Source organism: Castor canadensis, chromosome 13, assembly GCF_047511655.1.
Source record: "Castor canadensis chromosome 13, mCasCan1.hap1v2, whole genome shotgun sequence".
Lineage (NCBI taxonomy): Eukaryota > Metazoa > Chordata > Mammalia > Rodentia > Castoridae > Castor > Castor canadensis.
In genome coordinates, this window is record NC_133398.1 from 107337841 (window position 1) to 107354384 (window position 16544).

General features: G+C 36.6%; 1 protein-coding gene across 6 annotated transcripts in view; it reads left to right on the plus strand.

Moving 5' to 3' along the window:
• The window catches only part of LOC141415556 (spermatogenesis-associated protein 31E1-like), a 102169-nt gene that overhangs the window by 74121 nt on the left and 11504 nt on the right, over nucleotides 1–16544 (plus strand). For 2 of the 6 annotated variants that reach the window (XM_074052431.1, XM_074052432.1), the window contains one exon: nucleotides 5977–6162. The gene's annotated coding sequence lies outside the window, so the exon portion shown is untranslated. Of the gene's footprint in view, nucleotides 1–5976; nucleotides 6240–7663; nucleotides 9061–16544 lie in introns of those variants that run through there. The other 4 variants (XR_012440543.1, XR_012440545.1, XR_012440544.1 and 1 more) reach the window with 4 other exon arrangements.

A 16544-nucleotide genomic window follows, 5' to 3' on the forward strand; every position in this document is an offset into this window, starting at 1 on the left:
GAAAACAAAGTCACAGAGACCACTTTGCAGGAAGCGGGAATTTTATGATGCTAGCAGACTCAGGGGAGATAATTTCTCAAAGGCCTGAGCCCTGATCAGTGTTAAGAGATGAATTATATACCCCCCAGGTGGTTTATGTAACCAAGAAGTTTTTGCAGTAGATGGTTCACAAGTGGTCAGAAAGACAAGTCAGTTACAGAGAAACAAGTTGGTTACAGAGATTCCCCTCAACCCCCTACAGAAGGTGATCACAGTCACAGGAAACCTTGCAGAGCCTAGCTGGAGGTCTGTGACAATTTTGAGCTTGCAGAAAGCTACTTGTAGCCCCCAGAGTAGGTAATTCCAGGTAAATTCTAGACACACTGTAAATCCCAGAAAAATAGGCATGTTGGCTCCAACAGTGTCTTGGTTAGTTTACCTCCAGTAGCCCTGACATTAGCTCATGTATTTCATTTATTTGTTTTCTTTAGTTTTTCATAATCAGTTCACTTGACTAATCACCCTTCAATAGCCTGTTCTAAAAACTAAGAAGAGATGAAATAATTGGAAATAATCTATAACTTCCACTAATTCCCTTCTGACTTGTTTCCATTATGAGCAATTACTGACAATCAATCCAGAGGGTAGCTATCAAAATAAAATGTAGAAAAATTTATAACAAGCAAGAGGAAAGCCAGCAAATGAAGAATCATTTTCTTCAATTTCATTAAGTGCAATATAATTGATTTTTCAGCTATAAGAATGTATGAGAATCAACTACAGTTAGATCTTTTCTGTCAAAAGAGTTAATGTGTAACTATCAACGTGTAGATTCTAGCCAACCTCCCTGAATTGCTTCTTATGTGCTTTGTGAAATGTTGTTTGACCCTGCAAGGTTCTTGTGGTCAGACAAAGAGCTCTTTACCACCAGATGACCTAATCTCAAACTGCTTGGTGAGTAAAATGTCAGCTCCTGTCCCAATTTTCAGGGGACCTTGAGAAATCACTTTCTCACTGAGCTGTAAAAATGTCACTGCATTGGAAACCTTCCCTTATCCTACACAATAGCTAGTCAGTTGGGAAGACTGTGAACCTAAACCCCTCCATCAGGGTGAGGGTCAGAGAGGAAAAAACTGAGCTGACTCCCACTCAGTGTGTTCTGCCTACAGACTATTATCTGTGGCTGCACCCTTCTGAAGAAGTAAAACTATTATGTTTTGGTTTGCTGAGTGACTTCTGAGTGTTTCTTTGATCACTGTTTGGGAACAGCACTTCTAACAAATGGAAAATAATTAAGAATATAAACCCTCTCTGAAGAAGTTCATGGTGGATTAAAGGAAGACAACAGTAGACTCACCATCTCTCAGATTTAGACACCCAAACCAGGGAGTCTGAGCAACTGATGGACGCCCAAGGCAAGACAGAGGCTAAGGGAGCATAACAGTTGTCTGTACAGAGAATTCACCATGTGTTAATAAGCACACTGACTGAGGGTCTCCTTTCTTCTCTCTATTCCTTTTATTAACAGGCAGGAAAATGCTAGAAATTTTAGGAATCATCAGTGTTGACAGAGGTGTGCTAGGAAAAGTGTGACCACAGGCTCTTAAGGAGAATGAAAGTCCTGACTTGTAGCATTTGCTATTTTCTGTAGTGTGTTTCTACCATGATCAAAATCAAAGGTATTCATGGGATGTTACTGAGCACAGGGCTGGAAAGAGATGCACATTTCAAAACATTGTATGGTATTTCCTACAGGCAGAAGATATGTGACTAGCATAAAGAATATAACGCATAGTAAGAGGTCATAAAATGAGTAATGAGTCAGGTTTGAGAATTGATTACCATAGCTTTGGTTTTGATTTTTTATTTTTGGCAGTGCAGAGGTTTGAACTCACAGCCATGCACTTGCTAGGCAGGTATTCTATCACTTAATCCACACCCTCAACTCTTGCTTAGTCATTTTACCAATAGGCTCTTGCATTCTCTCTCTCTCTCTCTCTCTCTCTCTCTGTCACTCATTTCTCTCATTGTTTTTTGTTTTTTTTTTTTTTTTTTTTTTTTTTGGTAAGGGACCATCCTTGAACCAAGATCCTTTTAGCTATGCCTCTTGTGTAGTTGGGTTTAATAGCACAAGCCACCATTCCTAGCCAGTTAGTTTGTATTTAATATGATTTGTTTAATTGCAAGCTTATATTATTTTATTTTTAATAGTGGTGTGGAAAATTCAAGAAAAGTTAAGAATTCATTCTTGCCACCTACTAAAAATTGGTAAAAGCAACTGACTACTTGATGGGAAAATATTAGAAGTATTTCACAATGAAACTTCATTGTACAATTAACTTGTGCTAATGAAAATTTAAACAAAGAATCACAAGCAACAATACTCAGTATTTGACGATATCAGCTAGGTATGGTGGCTCATGGCCTGTAATCTTAGCTACTGGTGAGGCTGAGATCAGGAGGATTATAATTCAAAGTCAACCCACAAAAAATCTGCCAGACCCCAACTCAACTCATAAAAATCTGGGTGAAGTGGTACTTGCCTGTCATCAGAGCTACAGGGGAAATATAAATAGGAAAATCATAGTCTAAAGCTGGAGCTGGCATAAAAGTGAGACCCTATTTGAGCATAATGCCTAATGCGTAAAGGGCAAGGTCATGGCTCAAGTGCTAGAGCGCCTGCCTAGCAATCAGAAGGCCCTCAGTTCAAACCACAACTGCCAACAAAAGTGAAAAAAGAAAAGGAAGAAAAGTAGACAAAGCTTATTGTAAAGAAAAGAAGTAATGGTTTTTGCAATGTGCTCGCTCTTTGGGAAAAACATTTGATAACATTTTTTCTAAATTATTATTTATATAACATTAACTTTACCATCAACTGCTAAAATTGATTCCCCAAATCACCTTTGAGAATGGTCACAAAGGTGACACCATCTCTAAGGCCTTGGAACAGGAGCATCTCTGTGGAGAACAAGGCTGCTTGTGTACCACACTGCTTCTGGCTGAGTTAAATGCACACAGCCGAGGGCTAAGGTGCCTCCAGTATCCCCCTTCGCTGTCCCAAAGGTCCATGTTTTTTCCTACGATTTCTGTAGCAAAATTTGGGAAGACCTGAGTTTATTTCTGTTCCCTCCATCATTATAAAATATTTGGATTTTAGAAACTGTTAGTCTTGACAATAGTCTAATAAAAATATTTCTATCAAAAAAGGTGGGTGAAACCTAAAATGCTTCAAAGCTTCAAAAATTATTCATAAATACTTGCTTTTAACAAGTGAATTTGCAAAACAACTGATAAAATTCCATTTATGATTTAGTGGGGAAAACGAGCTAGGTACAAATAATAAGCTCATAATAATGACATAAAAATAGAGAATGCTACAGGTAGGCTAAAGCAATTTTCTTTCTCTTCAAAATGACCATTAATATGCATAAAATGATCCTATAAAAAAATCTCATCTTTAAAATCCACTTATTCTTTCATAGGTTCAGATGTACTTAGATTTTTGAGAAGTGTAACAATTACAGGGAAATTAATAATCTGCTACAAAGTTTTTTATAGAAAATAAGATCACATCATAATTGTTCATGATTTATGCAAATGAGACAAGATTGCTAGGAATATCCTTGTATGCAATATTTTTAAGTTTTAAAGTATTTTTATTAGTGTACATTAATTGTACAAAAGACTTTCATTTTGATTTTTCATATTTGTTGGCATTCTTATGTAACAAGTTCAAGTTTATGCATCACTTAAATTTTGTCTCAATATTTGAACAAATTGTGATGCTGCTTTTTCAACAGATTATACTTATCTTGCCATAAAACTGCTTTAGATGGAAGTAGTAAAATAATGACTGAGCTTTTAAAAAATTATATATATATGTACATACATGAAACTACACATAGAGATTTGGATTTTCCCTCAGCTGGATAAAATATAATTGGTTTATGCCTCCCAATCTAAGTGAAACACCACGAGAGTTTCCTAGGTCCTTGACCCCCATCTAAAACTACTTGATCTGATCCTCACTCTCAAATAAAAAGCAATTCATGACAGACTTCCTTTGTTAACCACAGCCACAGTATCAAGTTTGCTCTTGGTTTCTTCAGCACTTTCCAAATTCTTTGTAGACACACTTAGGTTAAATGGAAAATTCCAGGGTGCTTTAGCTTTTGAACTATATTGAAATTTCATCAACAGAGAACAGAAAATGCATGTATTTCAGTCTTCGGAACATTATAATGGAACCTATTCATTGGAACTCCTCTGTGGAATAGGACAATATCTGGAGTACTGCAGATACCTAGGGATCATTTCTTTTATAGGAGTGAAGTCTGTAGCCAGTGTTCATCTCCAATAGCCACTGTTCTTGGAGGCTGGTAGCGCCACCCAGGTCTCTCAGAATCTGTGAACATCAGAGGACACCTCCTCACCCTTTAAAAGGTTGTGTTCTCTTCACAAAACTAGCCTTCTCTCTTCATCCAGATTCCAAACCAAAGTCTTCATACTTTAGACTCAACCCTTTCCCCAAAATCCTACAGGACATTCCAAGCTTGTAACCATGGCAAACAGAATCCTTGTGAACCATAGTATAATTCTCTAGGTCCTAATTTCCACCTGTGATCTCACTTACCTCTAAAAATGCATATCCCACTTTCTTCTTGTCTGCAATCACCTTATAACGGTGCATGCTTGGCACCATTTTTCATCCCATGAGTTTGAACAACTCCATCAGATCCAAGTGCTTAATTCTGTGCCACTCAAACGCCCAGCCCACTATGACAAAAGAGGAGGAAAGCATGGGTGATTTCTGTACTGTTGTCTACTTCTATCAGAAATAAACCTTATAATAGAACATGGTTATATTTTTGCCAGAACAAAGTCAGAACAGAGACATTATTCCTGGTTCTTGGCTAATTTATTTCACAAATACAAAGGGTTTATGCCCAGCAATTAGCAGTGTTCAGACTTAAGCACTTTTGTTTTTACTTCTAGGTATCATTTCCTATTGTAACAGTATTTGTGAATTTTTTCTTAGACTTAGTTTATGGCCATAGCATAAACTCACAGATATTTCAGGGATTGATCTGGATCCACACGTTGTCTGTGTAATTATTCTTTAGGGCTTAAGAATTCACTTTTAATGGTAAATCAAGGGCTAACACTATAAGAACAATTTCAATTGAATTTAGAATTGTAGTACAGCAAATTGCTGCCCATCAGCTGAACAAATTATGAAATTGCATTTGATACAAACTCAGAACAGTAACTGTTAGAAAATTAAATGATACATCATGTTCCCTAAAGTGGAGTGGATTTACACTACTAGTGTGTCCATTTTGAAATGACAACATTGCTAGAATGGATTACATATTTTGAGAAAAATTTAAATTGTAAAAAAATCTTCCAGATTACTAAAATCCAAGTAATATATAACATATGCACACTTTATTTAAAAAGTGCCTCCTGTACAATACCATGTTTTGACTTGCAGAAAAACTGTGACAAACATGGAAAAGATAAGGAAAGGAGGGAGGGAAAACATGAACAAAGTACATTGTATGCATGCATGAAAAATCTCATAATGAAGACCAGTTGCTAATGGCAAGAAAAATAAAAAAGGGGAGGAAGCATAGGGGAACAGAGAGAGCAACTGAGGTAGTGAATATGATCAAAGTATATGATTTATAGATATATCACAATGAAACCACCCTCGTTGTACATTTTACAATTAATATGTGCTAATAAAAATGTGGAAAATATGTGTTTAAAAAGATTTTCTTTTTATTCCCAACTCCGTAAATTTATTGACAATGAAAGCTACCAGGAAATAGCTCAGTGCTAGAGCATGCCTAGCATTTTCCAGGTCCTGGGTTCAATCTCCAAGATACACACAACACAATTTCTTTTTTTTACCAATATTGAAGAAACACATAGAAATGTAACCTTCACCAACTGAACTTATATTTTTGTTTTTTTCCTTTTCCATCTCTATAGCTAGGAACTCAATTGGACAAGCTAAAGAAAGAATCAAATCTATTGCTTCATGGTGCTGTGAGCTGTGTGACTCTCCAAACCTCCAGGAAATCAGAACTTTGAAGGGAGCATTGTTCCTGTGTCCTCACTAACTGTCCAGCTCAGGTGCCCTGGGAAGAAAGAATTTAGACCTGCTGAAAAGCAAAAGTTAGTAATTCAAATTATCATCTTCACATGGGCACTTAAAACTTTTGTTCAGCAAGAACAGATTCCAAAGAATTGAGGTGGGTTCAAAAATCACAAACAGTTTCCCATAAATAAATCACCATATTTATCTTACATGATCAAACAAATTTTAGTAAAGTAGCAGTATTGGTCTTTATTTCCTCAGTTTTTATTACACTGCCTGGCACACAGTAGACATTTGATAACTATTTCCTGAATTAAATAGACCACAAATTGGAGAGGCTTGTACACCTTCTAAAATCTCCATATCAAAGATATATTTCATTCCTGGTATGTACTGAGTTTAAAGTATTTAAAGAGCAAAGAGAAGAACTGTGGTCCTCATTTTCGAGGCCAGGGGTAGAGAAGGGACAGCAGGGGTCAGAAAAGCACAGGCTGACAGCAGGGCTTCCCTCTCCACAGCACTCATTTCAGGAAATATTCCTGTTCCTGCTTAAACAGGGGAGGCCAGGATAGTTCAACAACCCACCTCCTCTTAGATTGAAAGTTATGGACACTTCTGCATCAGAAGATAGTAACATCTCCATACCCACACAGAGATGGCTTCTTGATGTAAACCAGAATTCAAGAGTTCTCTGTCTAAAGGGTGGCCACGCCCAAAGGCTGTACTTCCATGGGTCTTCCTGGTCCCCAGGCAGGACTGTCAGACCCTTTCATACATCAGAGAATTCTGTAGGTGAAGCAGTAGTCCTCAAACTTGAAAACCAATATGTAGGGAGCACCTAGGCATTTTATAAATGGACACTCCCCACCTCCACTCCTGAATTTCTGGTTTCCTAAGAGTTAAGTTACTTTTAGCCCCAACAGACCAGAGTTCTTAGGATGCTGTGGGTGTATTGTGTGTAGTCAAGGTAGACAGGCTGTGAACTCTAGCATAAAGATGCACAGATTCACACAGAAAGTGAAGAGATCTGTGCAGTCGATGTTCCCCTGGAGGGTGCCCTAGCAGCTCTACACAGTTTCCATAGGAAGAGCCTCAGTGTCTGTATAATGTTCTGTGGTTGAAGTTTGCCATAGTAGGGCAGTGTAAAGACACAGTTTCAAAACCTGAAGCTAATGCTTCAAGAAATCATTAGACGCTAATGTGTGAGTATTCATACTTGGAATGCTCAAGTATGACTCATATTAGTGTAGATACTGCCCTAATATTTAATTTGAAAAATTTACTATCCAAAACTCAATGTGCATCATGAATACAGACAAATCTGAAATACTGACTTGAAGGGACAAAAGTTATTCTAAACTCAAGTGTTACTCAGTTCTTTAAAATTCTATGAAATTATCAAATAACTTAGTGAACTTGTTAAAATGGTCACAAAACAATCCAGTATTGCATTTTTAATTTTTTTGCATTTGTTCACAGGAGTCACCATGTTTTTGTTATTGCCAAAAATTATGCATTATGTTAAAATGGTAAAACCAAAGCATTTTTGTGAAGTATATATTATGTTTATATTTGCAGCAACATGTCCTTAAGTGAACAGCTTATTTTGCAATGTTAGAAAACTTTGTATTCTTCAAGTGAAAAAAATCATCCACTGAAAACTGAGGACAAAATCACATCTTTACTTCTCAATTACATGATTGCAGAATAATTGCAAATTGCTACTCCTGCTTCTTCATACCCTAAGATGAATATTAAAGAACTTAGAGGGTCATCTATATATATTTAGAGGAACATTTCTTCTGAAAGTCAATGTGACTTTAAGAGTTACAACAATCTAAACTGTGTACTATCACATTTAATCCATAAATATGATAATAACTGTTAATTCTCAAGATTTCCATTGCTTGAGACTGTTTACTTAAAAGTTCTTTCCAAGATGGTGAAGAAATTTTTGTATTGCCATTGAGAAACATTTAAAGCAACAAAAAAATAACATATTCCAAAGTTACAAACTCACCATTTTATAACAAAATGAGAAAACAGAATAAATGTCATTACAAATAATTGTGTATCTGGCATTTCGTATAATGTACTAGGCGAGTCCAATGATACCTGACTACCTTCATCAGGTTTACTTATGTGGATTGTTTTATAACTTCGTTCCTCCCTTCCTCTTTCTTCTAAGGAAATCAGGGGCAATTGCCTGCAAATCATCAGAAGGTTCCTAAGAGCCAAGCCTGGGCTGTACCTGAGCTGTACTGTACTACCTGGGGCATACCTGGGCTACAACTGTGATGTATCTGTACTGTATCTGGTCTGCATTTGAGTGTACCTCGGCAATAACAGGGCTCCACTTGGGCCATTCCTGGGCTGCACCTGAGTTATACCTGGGATGTACTTGATCTGGCACCTGGGCTCCACTTGGATTATACTTAGGCCACTACTAAGGGTGTCTTTGTGGACACTATCCAAGGGACAGAAAGGCTGAATTTGGGGCTGTGATGTGCTTTCATATAACTAGCTATCAACAAGTATAATCAACACATTCCAAGCAAGAGAACTTATAAACAACTCCAACAAAAAATATCATGTTTTCCATTCCAGAGGGAAAGACATCTTTCCTAACATAGCACAGTAATTCCTTTGAAGTACTTAAGAAATTTATATGTATACATTGAGAGAAAAAGGAAAATTCTTCTATTTTATTACAGAATCTGGATTCAATGACAGTTAAAGTTTTAACAGGACTCATTCACTGGGAAATATTTTCTGTTTTATTTCACTGGGTGGGTGTTACTAAGTAGCATTGCTGTTTTGTGTAATGCTTACTTAAATTATTTAAATTTAAGTTGTAACAGCTCACTGAAAATTTAGTCTCTGGTCCCAAAAGTTCCATATATAATCATTCCTTTTGTTTCAAAAGTAGATGCCACTGCTGTTAATGAGTGGAAATAAAATTATTTTAAGACGTGTATGTGTATATATGTATTTTTCTATGTCAAACACATAGTAAATTAGATTCATATTGAATAATGCAGTACATTGTCATATATTTCATTAGATTCATTTTATAAAAATAAAATACCCACTTGATGTTATTTTCTTATGGTGCAATTAAATCTTATTTTTCCAGTGGGAATTAGGTTTGAACTCTAAGCTTGTGTTTGCAAAGCAGGCACTCTTATCTCTTGGGCCACACCTCCAGTCCTTTGTAAGTAAACATTTCTGAAGAAAATTTACCTGAAAAGGGTGGTTTCTCTGTCTACTTATCTTTACAGTTATGCTGCTGTAAATGTATTGAACAGGCTTTGTGATCAAATAAAGGTGTAAATATGCAATATGTAATTCAGAGGCTACACAAAATCAACCAATTGTTATGCAGACCAAAACTCAAAGTGGAAAAATTTATTCCAATCTTCTATATTGTTAATATTGGTTTGATTTTATGCTTCCTACTTGCCCATTTTTCCAGTTTTATCCTTCCCCTCTCTTCTTGTTCTCGTCTACGTAGATTAGAATCCCTCCATCCATATTTTTTTTCCATTGGTTTGGGACCTATACAACATATTACTATTCTTTGTGTCATAGTCCATGAAATTTTATAGTATATCCCACCTTTTTTGTTAACAACACCAAACTAAACAAATGTCACTTCCTTCACAAAATAATACAAGAATTAAAGAGTGCTTTTACTCTGATCACCCCTTTTCCTGTTTGCCATATTTATTTCCACTTGTTCATTTAGATTTACCTTGTCCTCTCTGTTTTAATTCCACAAATAGCGCACAGATGTTGCACATACAGCTTTACATTTCTTTCACCCAGCCAGGAAGAGACTCAGAATTCCCCCAGCCCAGTCAAGCAGGGTCAAGTCTGCAAGCACAGTGGGAGCTTCTTCTTGCAGTGAGTTTCCATGAAGCAAAGCCCATGGGCCCTGTGCCCAGAGGTGGTTGTGAACCTAAAGAGTTTAGTCTCTTGGAGGCTTTCCTCTTCATATCTTCTGCCCAGAGCATATTTTCCCTTTCAGTCCCTGGCACCAGCCTGGTTCTGGTCATTCTTTCCTATTAGGATTGGATGCTGCTTCAAGGACCAACTGAACACCGCAGACTTATTTCCAGAGAAGTCTAGTCATCCACTGCTCCAGGCAGCCTTTCAGATCCTGAACATAGAGCCTGGATCAGATCAGACTTGGATTCATAAAGGACCACTGTATACAGAATTTTTTCTAATAGCTCCTGCCCTTTTCATCCCCTTTGGCCTTGAGTGATTTTCCTGACTCTCTACTTTCTCAACTCTACCTCAGGAGCACCCAGCAGTGTTAGGAATGTAAGCCATGTATCTTCCAAATCCTTGGGCCAGCAATAGGGTCTGGAGCAGGATGCTAAGGCAGATTGTCTGCACTGACATCCTAAAAATCCAAGAAAGCTGGTCAGCCAGGGAAGCAGGCTTTCAACTGAGTCAGGGCAGACTTTGGATTTGTGAATCACTCTCATACACACAAACCTAGGCTCTACAAACTCCATTATGCACGGTAGCAAATAAGAAATAATTCCACTTCCCAACAGAATCCCCACCTAATCCATGTGTGCTTTTGCTACAATTGCACATAGCAATTTTCATTCCCCCTGACATCCCCACAACATAGTGGTTTTCATTTTCCCCACAGCATTCTCAACCAGCACCTCCTAGGACTCATGGACATAGTCATATGAATACCATGTGAGCTCCCAGATAGGTGGGATCTCAAGAAGAGACCCAAAAGACAGCTAGACCTAAAATTCAGCCATTTTCTGACACAGTCACACAAATCTGTTGTGTTGCTGGAAGGAGCATAAGCTAATCTTAGAGGCCTTCACTGAGGCATATTCCTGTCCCAAATGCCAAAATAAAATAAATTTTATGCCCAAGATACCAAGGAATCAGGAGTTACCAGCATATGTAAATGTCAACTAATCAGGCATGGGTGCATCACTCAATTACAGAAATGTAATTAGGATTGAGCACACTTGCTTCCTTCATTTGCATAAGCAGATCAGCTAGACCCTGCACTAGAACTTCCTCTACATCAACCAGTAGTTCTCTTTGCTCCTTCTGAACACACTCATTTGTTTTTTACTTCCAGAAGGCTATCACTGGGTTGCAAGTTGTTTGTTATTTTCATAAACAAAGGCCTCCTTTTTTACCTTAAATTCTTTCTCAATGGATTCCTATTACAAGTGACAATTTTGCCACTTTTCCCATTAATTAATCACTGCTAGCAATACTGTATTTAGTTTAAGTTTATCAAGCTCTCAGGTTGCCCAAGGATTTATATATGTTCACAGAAAAAAAAACCTAATTATAACTTTGATACTACAGGTAGTGCTGAGTTTGATGTCTTCAGGCAGTGGGCAGCTCCTGCGTTAATCCAACCAGTAATTCCAGTGCTTGCTCACAAGGTCCAGAGAAATTTTCTGTTGGGTCTTAAACATCCCAAGAAATGGGATGATATGACAGGGGCATGTGGGAACCCTACACTTAGAACCTAAACATAGTTTAAGAAATAAGAACCCATGCAGGGTTATCCAAACTGCTACAGATTCCATATGAGATTCACCAGCCCCTAGAAACCTGTGATATTAAAAGTTCCTTCTACATGGAAGATAACCTTTCAGTCAAGTGATGGAGCCATAAGACATACAGAGTCTGAAAGCCATACCTGAAACTGTAGGAAGTCACATAAATTAAAATAACTACAACATTTAAAATATCCCTGAAGATGACAAGTCCAAAAATGTATCTTGCTGGGAATGTAGATCAGAGGTATAGTGCTTGCCTACCTTATGCAAGACCCAATGTTCTGTCCTCAGCACCACACACACACACACACACACACACACGCTATACATGTCAGTTTTAATTTTCTTATCCGTGAGTTAGATATAACTGATACCTTCAGCTCACAGCTAACATTAATAAAGTTATCTTATCCTGATGTGTGACCACATACAAATTTATTAAATGCCACATCCCATATAAAGATATGTAATACTTTTTTTCATTTTGATTTATAAACTTGAAGGAAAATTTTTTATTGCTGGTCTATTAACAGGTATATAAAAATTACATAATTTCTAACTTTAAATTACTTACAATGTCAAAAATATTTCCTGTTCAGTGAGTTACATTAGTTCACTAAAAATAACCCTTTTTCTGATACATGAGAATATTTTTACCTTCCATCAAGACTGCTCCCTTTTATATTATTGAAAGTTACAGTTTCTTTTTTTTCTTTTATTTGTATGTGCATACAATGTTTGGGTCATTTCTCTCCCAAGGTTACAGTTTCTAATGAGCAAGGAAGGAAATGAAGCAACAAGCAAAGTAAGGATACTTATTTATTATTAACACACAATGCTATTTTACACCTATTATATTAGTGAATTCCTCTTTCACAGCATTATTTTCATGATGCTGAACACTTAAGCAAAGTTTCTAATTCCTACAAAACTTCAGAAATATTTATCTGCTCCTTAATTGAATGAGCCAGTAAAAGAGCATTTGAGAAATTAAAGATTGACAAGTACTTATAAATAAATGTGAGAATAAGATTGTTAGATTAGATAAAACTCATTCATGTCCTACATGATAACAATATCTTTGGTTTTAGGTGCTGAAGATTGAACCTAGGCCTTGTGCATGCTACATAAGAGCTACTCCACCGAGGTATATCCCCAGCCTATAGTTGCTTTATGTACCTGAAAAAAATAAAATCATCAGGTTAGCACATAATATCTCAGAGGTTAAACACAAATCAAATAGTAACTGAGTAACTCAGTTGTTGGAGCACATTCCAAGACAATTAAATATTCATGGAGACCTAGTGAGGTCTTTCTGTAAGACTGAGAGGTCACACTTCTATATACCTGCTTTTGCAGTATTTGTAAGTTGTATATAATTTTTCTTTTATTAAAAATTTTACTTAATAAATGCTGAACATTTATAATTTGATCAATAGAATCCAAATAAGGAAAAACAAGTATCTATATGTTGAAGGAAAATTACATATTGATTTATGCCTTTTATATGTGTGCAGATTCAGCATTAAAAAGTACTCAAAAGCAAGGAGCAGATGCCTAAATCAGGCAACTCATCCGCAGTCTCTGACTCAGGTAGTACTCTAAATACACACAATAGAATTTGATGCACTGAAATAACCCTGCTAAAGTTCTAAAGGGTAAGTGAGAGAAAGAGCCAAGTGTCATTTCATCTTGGTTACATCTTTGTTACATTTCATCTGGGGCCACAGCAAACCATGGATTTATCACTTCCAAATTGTTTAAGCTATTTTACACTTTTATATTCAAGTTCTGATTTTGATTGAAGAGAAAATTTAACAAAATTTCATCAGTTAACAGAGATGTTTCTTTTAGTGAGCATCTCATTTAAAAGGGTATTTTTGAGAGATTTGGGTTTAGTTTTTTTTCTCCTAAGTCAGCCTAAATAGAGAGGCAGATTTTCTCAGAGGTCCTTGAATCTTGAGCACTCCCCCAGAAGACCCAGCAGGCCTGACAAACTCACCAAGAATATGTCCTTGTGGTCATTTTGTTTGCTTTTACTTAAGAAGTCTTCCAAAATCCTACAAGCTTGTGCCCCACCGAACCCGCCTGTATCCTTGCATGTCACTTTGTGGTGACCGATCCTGAGGACTCTTATTGCAGAAAATGTTTTTGTTTTATGTAAGTTTCCAAAAACGTGCTCTAATAGTTCTGTGAATTAAGGTCATCAAAATTGTATAAATATGGGTCTGCTTGCTACTTTTTTCACTGTTCTTCACAAAAGTCCCAATATGCAGTGCCCACTGAACCATGATACTTTTGAGCCAGGCCATTTTCCAACATATTTCCCTGTATCAATGAACAGCTTCCTCTTCCACCTGCTCCAAAGGCAACATCTCTTGGGCAGCCATACTACACCAAGCTGATTAACATGTCAGATTGTCTGGCTCTAGGCAAACATTATGCATACTATTGAGGCAAAGAAAAGCCTGAATCAGTTGAAATATCAACCATTGTTACTCCCTACTAGCCAAGGCTCAGTTTTCTCACAGACTGTATGTTGAACTCTTAGCACTCATGGCATTACTTAAGATTGAATGTGCTCACTTATCAATAGAGAGTGTTGAGTACACTTTCCAAATCATAACTAATAGTCCATGTCTGTTGAAATGACGAGATTTCTGAAAAAAAAAACAAACTTTTTGAAAATAGACATAGGAAAAAATACATTACTGGGCATTTAAATAAACATGTATTCATGATTTTATACTTCTTAGCAATGCAAACATTGTGTTCAGTGCCTACATTTTTCATATATATAATTTTACACAAAAATAATCAAGGATAATCATGCTATAAGGTAATAATTAGTTCCCACTATTTGTGTTTCAATATAAAACCAGACTGTGCAATTTTATAATTCAATAGATTAACCCTGTGCAGTATTATAGAGATATATTAATACATAATTATCAAAGATGATATAAAGTAATGCTTTGACATATCTGACATCCAGTGCTCAAGTTAAGAAACTACACATTTTCAGGTCACAGCTACAATTCCTTAGGCAAAGGTCTAAGTATTACATGAAAGTCAGGGTTTTGTTTCCCATGCTGGCCACAAAATGGGCTGAATCTGTACTCTCAGTCATGGGCAAGAGATTTATTAAGGAGGAAGGAGGCATCCATGGATAGAAAACAATCCTTGTTTTAACTCTGAGAACACAGATTGACAGTATGTGACCTATCTGTAACAGGTCACAATATCTTTTATTTACTTCTTTTTCCTTGCAATGAGAAGGGCACTTCTGACAGGAAGTGAAAACAGAGGAAACTTCTAGGGAAATTTTCAGGTGCAACACTGAGGAGTAAGGACATGAGTCAGAGCTACTCAAGAGTTGAATCCCTGGATCTGTAAGCATCATGCCTTCCACCAAAAAAATCATCACAGCAACAGAAATTGCAAACACACATTGCACGCTTCTACTGAGAAGTGGAGGAGGCAGTTGACATCAGTTAGAGCTTGTGTTTACTCATATGGAGACAGCTGCCCTGCTGTAAATTTAATTCCCTTCTGCTGCTTCTGAACAGGAGTTGGGAGAACATCACTGCTCAGAATAATGATCAGTCTATGCTGAATGTGCAGTCAAATTGTGGACATTTTCTTAATCTTATTACATCTCTACTTCCTACAAAATGACCTGAAATTCATAAACTAATGGGGGATATGCAGGGATAAGTATGAAGCAGAGAGCTACCTAATGCCTCCACTTTTCCTCTTGGTAGAACCAAAGAACTATATAGAAACTTCTAAAAACATGACTCTCATTCACAATCTGTATTCAAAGATTCCCTGGAAGAATGCTCAAGAGGAAAGCTCCACATAACATAGTCTCCTCTTGACTAAGAACAGAGTTTTTGAAGGCAGCCCAGTTAACTGTTCACAGATTAAAATACAGATACTCCATATTTTTGAGATTTTAGTCTATTCAACTTGGTTTATTCTCAAAAAGACAGAGAGATGCAGAGCTTAAGAAATGGACAAATGTATGGTGTTGGTCATCAAGAAATATTTTTAATCCTGTGGAGTATCTCCTGACTTAAACTCTCCCATAGATTAGGATGATCCCATCAAAGTGAGAAGAAAAGGATGAACTCCTGCGAGTCAGCTGTGAATGGAGGAAAAGTGGCTTCAGGTCCATTTAGGGAAAACATCTTTCTTTATTCATGCTTTAAAAATATTATACGCAGTGTTCAAAACTTTCATATTGGTACTCAAGACGGATTCAATTGAGATAATGATAATGTCTCATTTGAAGATATTATTTGAGTTCCGAAGGCTCATTTTACGGAAAACAAGATTAACCATCAAAAAACTTGAGAATGCTGGGGTTTATAATTTCTTCTTTATTTCCTAAATCCTGTACTGCTGGCATACTCCTCATTATGGTTTCTTAAAGGTTGGGCAGACTAGCAGGACCTTTCTACCAGGGCTTAATAGTGACAAATTTCAAAAACTTGTTTGAAATGTTTTCTTTTCACACACAAACACTTGCAAATTTTCAGTAAGCAAAGAAACAGTGGTTCATCTATTTGACTATCTATTGAGATTAATAAACTTCATTTGACATTACATCTACAACACAATTGGTACTGTTAAGATGAAATAATGAAATGAAGCTTGTTTGGCTTTATGAACCTTTAAATCCATAAAGTAGCTTAAATATATTCCCAACACATGAAGGACCATCAGGAGCCATTTTCATCCTGTGGTGACCAACTTTAATGTCCAAAGTATTCTTGGTTAATATAAAATTACTTACTGAACTTTAGCTAGAATATTAACACAACTAAATCAAAAGAGGCTGATGAAGAACAAAAAATCTAGTAAAACAACTCATTATATCAGTTGTCTTTAAT